At 42.6% G+C, this 5,132-nt stretch overlaps 1 pseudogene; it reads right to left on the reverse strand.

Moving 5' to 3' along the window:
* LOC125145975 overlaps positions 1-4,526 on the reverse strand; it is a 22,742-nt pseudogene extending 18,216 nt beyond the window's left edge.
* Positions 4,527-5,132: the final 606 nt, after the last annotated feature.

A 5,132-nucleotide genomic window follows, 5' to 3' on the forward strand; every position in this document is an offset into this window, starting at 1 on the left:
TGACAGGAAATGTAAGAAATGTGTAATAAAGTGTAATAAAATAGTGTGAAGTGTTAAATATAAACAGAGAAAGCTGAGAATTTAGTGCAGGTTTAGTGTGAGGAAGTTCACTAGCTGTTCACCTTCTGGTGTGTAAAGTGTGTAAAATATGTGCAGTGTTTTGTAAAGAGAAATAAACCTGAGGTAGACTGAGATACGTCTGTAATATAAAACACAGACCTGAGGTAGACTGAGATACGTCTGTAATATAAAACACAGACCTGAGGTAGACTGAGATACGTCTGTAATATAAAACACAGACCTGAGGTAGACTGAGATACGTCTGTAATATAAAACACAAACCTGAGGTAGACTGAGATACGTCTGTAATATAAAACACAGACCTGAGGTAGACTGAGATACGTCTGTAATATAAAACACAGACCTGAGGTAGACTGAGATACGTCTGTAATATAAAACACAGACCTGAGGTAGACTGAGATACGTCTGTAATATAAAACACAGACCTGAGGTAGACTGAGATACGTCTGTAATATAAAACACAGACCTGAGGTAGACTGAGATACGTCTGTAATATAAAACACAGACCTGAGGTAGACTGAGATACGTCTGTAATATAAAACACAGACCTGAGGTAGACTGAGATACGTCTGTAATATAAAACACAGACCTGAGGTAGACTGAGATACGTCTGTAATATAAAACACAGACCTGAGGTAGACTGAGATACGTCTGTAATATAAAACACAGACCTGAGGTAGACTGAGATACGTCTGTAATATAAAACACAGACCTGAGGTAGACTGAGATACGTCTGTAATATAAACACAGACCTGAGGTAGACTGAGATACGTCTGTAATATAAAACACAGACCTGAGGTAGACTGAGATACGTCTGTAATATAAAACACAGACCTGAGGTAGACTGAGATACGTCTGTAATATAAAACACAGACCTGAGGTAGACTGAGATACGTCTGTAATATAAAACACAGACCTGAGGTAGACTGAGATACGTCTGTAATATAAAACACAAACCTGAGACAGTAACATTGTGTGGAATATAAAACCTGCAGAAAGATGAAAAAGTCGCTGATTTTTACTCTTTTATTTACAATTCTCTCGCTCGCTACGGCTCATTTCCTGCTCATCGGTCGCCGGTTACTGAAGAGGAATCTAGCAGACCGACACGAGACGACTATATGGCGCAACCGAACATGATACTGTTACATGATTGGCTGTTAGCCTGTCACTCCCTACTGTACGTTGCTAGGTTACCAGAGAGCGAGTGCCTTTGTTAATGCAACCGATCTTGCTTCGCGACCTCCGTTTTCATCTGACGAAGAATAAAAAATACCAAATGTTTTATCGAACACATTTTTTATTTATATCGATCACGTGTCTATCGCGATACATATCGTTATCGTTTTATCGCCCAGCCCTACTATGACTATCACTGCCATTGCAGCCTCTAATACTCTCATTCCAAGAAAATATGGACAATATCTCTGAAATTCTAAATTAAAACTCCAAAAATCTAAACTATACCTTAAACCAGAATGAAACAGACTCCATCTACACACTTAATCTCTGGTTCGGACTCCAAAACCTCCATGACTATTCAATTTAAATTTATTTAACACTTTTTACAACTGACATCTGATTGGTAGTACAACACTAACACATCCTCCAACTAAGGAATTATAAATGTATCTGAAATGAAAGACTCTTTCTCTGTAATAACAGACACTACGACCAGTGAATTATAGCCTCCAGAATCTTCATCTGTCTGATTAAAGGGGCGGTCTCCGTTGTTTGAGAAACGCTTCAGAAAACTGAGTCGGGACAACAAACTAAACAAATGTGTAATGAGCAGAAAGGGGCGTGTCTTGTCGATACGGGCGGAGAGAGCGTTCGGTGCGCATGTGTGACATTAGCAGAAAGCGGTTTTAACATCGACATGGAGGATAAAAACAAAGAAAGAAAGAGAAGAAAGACTTGCGATAAGGACAAGAAGTAGGACGTGTTAATATAGGATCAGCTTTCCAGCGCTGGAGAGAACTGAAGGAGCAGGAAGTCGGCCACATATTCACAGGTTGGAGTTTCCCGAGTCAATAACTCCTGAGCTAAACGCTGTTACTACACAAATAACACCTCTTTTCTATCGTAGTGATGTAGAGAGGCAGCTACAACCGCGTTTTGTGTAGTAACAGCGTTTAGCTCAGGAGTTATCGACTCGGGAAACTCCGACCTGTGAATATGTGGCCGACTTTACTTAAGACGCCGAGGCGCTTTTTTCCTTCTGGATAGGTGAGTAACGTTGGTTTTGCTTTGTTACACAGAACTAATATATGCCTTTGTCCTTTACATCATTATGCTTGTGTGGCATTTTTGCTTGTTTGTTTATCTACAATCGTATTGTTCTTCCCTTCAGCTATGATAAAGACACGTTTCTTTCCGTTAGTCGCCTGGGTTACGTACGTATGTGTGGGCGGAGCTATCGATACAGGGGTGGGACCCGTTTGGGTTAGGGGCGTGTTTGTTTTGGTGATTTTATATGTCAACATTGGCTTTCTAAAATCAGAGACCTCACCTTTAAGGACTGTGGAGTCTGTGTACAGAATGAGAACACATCCCACCACAGAACTCCACACACTATTACAGACTTGTTGTAGGAATTACACCATCCCCAGAGGAAACAGGCCACATCTTCAGAATTGTACAGTCTCTCTGTTGGAGATTACAGACTCAATGAAATACTTTGTCAGAATTACAGATTTTATCTCCAGATTCCCTGAACAGGAGATACAGAGGATCTACAGATTAAACCTACAGACATCTACACACTCTATGCTGAGAATTACAGACTGTCCCACTTACAGACTCACACTCACTAACAGAGGAATTACAGACTGTAATTACAGTACAGGAGATGGTGTGTGTTAACAGCTGACAAAGCCGTACTCCTAACGAGCCGTGTGTGTACGGCAGAACGCAGGGCGACAGCGGAGACGAGCTTTGGAGCCTCCACAATAACAGATCTCGTGGCGTATCGTATAACTGATCACGGTACGTGTCCTGAATCAGTCTCTCTACAGGACACGCAGGACTAGTTCCATGCTGGAGCTGTAAGCACTGTACAGCACAGCGAGCACATCACAACACACACAGTGTTAAACACATCCTCCTCCTCCTCCTCCTCCTCCTCCTTCCTGACACTGACACTTTAGTGGACGTGTTTAAACCTTAAACCCTGCACACGCATGACATCGCGACACACCGCTCACATACCTTCGCTTCAGGGAGGATCAGGGCACAACATTCCATTCCTTCATCATCATCATCATCATCATCAGTCCCCAGCATCCTCATGGAGGAGCTAAAAAACTGCTTCTAAGTGTCAGTGCCTTCTAGCACATGAGCTGCTCTGACAAAAACACCTCTGACTGCTGGCGATGTTTGTGATTATTTTAAAAAATAAAAACAGCAGGAACAAAATGCGCGAGTTAAAAACTCTAATGTGGAAATGTGACATGCACCGGATGTGGAGTCCTGATGCAGCTTCATCATCTTCTGCACAGTGCATGCTCAATATTCCTTACACGGATAGAAGCTTGCGCGCGCGCGCACACACACACACACACACACACACACACACACCTCTACACAAATAGATTTAGGAAACACAAAAACATTAAATAAAAGTAACCCATCGGTCCACACTGCCTCTTCATCCTCATCATGCCCGCAGTCCCCCCTACTCACACACACTCCCCGTTCTCCACACACACACACACACACACACACACACACACACACACACTCCCCGTTCTCCACACACACACACACACACACACACACTCCCCGTTCTCCACACACACTCCCCCCCCCCACACTTCCCCGTTCTACACACACACACACACTCTTACCCGTTCTCCACACACACACACACACCCACACACTCTTACCCGTTCTCCACACACACACACACACACACCCCACACTCCCCAACAAACACACTCCCCATTCTCCACCCCCCCCACACACACTGCCTGTTCTCCACACACACACACACACACACACACACACACTCACACTCCCCGACACACACACTCCCCCCCCTAAACTCCCTAACACACAAGCAATCCCTGCTCCCCACACACACACACACACACACACACACACACACACACACACACACACACACACACACACACACACACACACCCCCCGTGTCACTACCTGTGTTGTTACTGTTGTGTCCCCACCACTCAGTCCTCTGGGTTTCCGTCATTAACCCTCTCAGTATCGCCGCCTCCATCTGCACCGTCTGCTCCATTTCTCTTTAAAGGTGAAATACACCGAGTTTAATTAACACTCATTAACCCAGTAAACGACTAGTGAGAAACTCCGCTGTTGTGTTTCAACACCAGTGTTAATTCTCTTAGCTTCTTCCACATGTACCACAATGCCGTCAGTGCGCAGCCATGACAGAGCCGCGGTGCATCCTGGGAAATGGAGTTTAACGGAAGCGGAAACGCGGAGGGGAAGAATTTTAAACCGATAACATAATTATGTAAATATTTATATTTATTCCAATTAAATACTTTCTTAAAAGACAGTCAGATATTTTTATTGTTTATCTGATATTTAGAGGTTTTAGAAATGTTTTAAGCAATTAATATAAAGTTATTAATCATGTCTAAATGTGTTGTAATGATGTAAAAACAACAATAAAGACTTCAGGAAATAAAACCATCGGTATAAATAAAGACCTAAACCACCGATCCTCAGTGCTGTTGGGTTTGTAGTCATCTAGTTCTGCTGATAAACCTTCTGTTCGGATTAAAGTTCAGCCTAAAACCTGTTATAAACACTGTTATAAACACTCACACTGTTATAAACACTCACACCGCTAAAATACAGTCACACTGCTATTAAACACTCACACCGTTAATAAACACTCACACTGTTATAAACACTCACACTGTTATAAACACTCACACCGCTAACATACAGTCACACTGCTATTAAACACTCACACTGTTATAAACACTCACACTGTTATAAACACTCACACCGCTAACATACAGTCACACTGCTATTAAACACTCACACTGTTATAAACACTC

The sequence above is a fragment of the Tachysurus fulvidraco genome, chromosome 12 (genome assembly GCF_022655615.1).
Source record: "Tachysurus fulvidraco isolate hzauxx_2018 chromosome 12, HZAU_PFXX_2.0, whole genome shotgun sequence".
Classification (NCBI taxonomy): domain Eukaryota; kingdom Metazoa; phylum Chordata; class Actinopteri; order Siluriformes; family Bagridae; genus Tachysurus; species Tachysurus fulvidraco.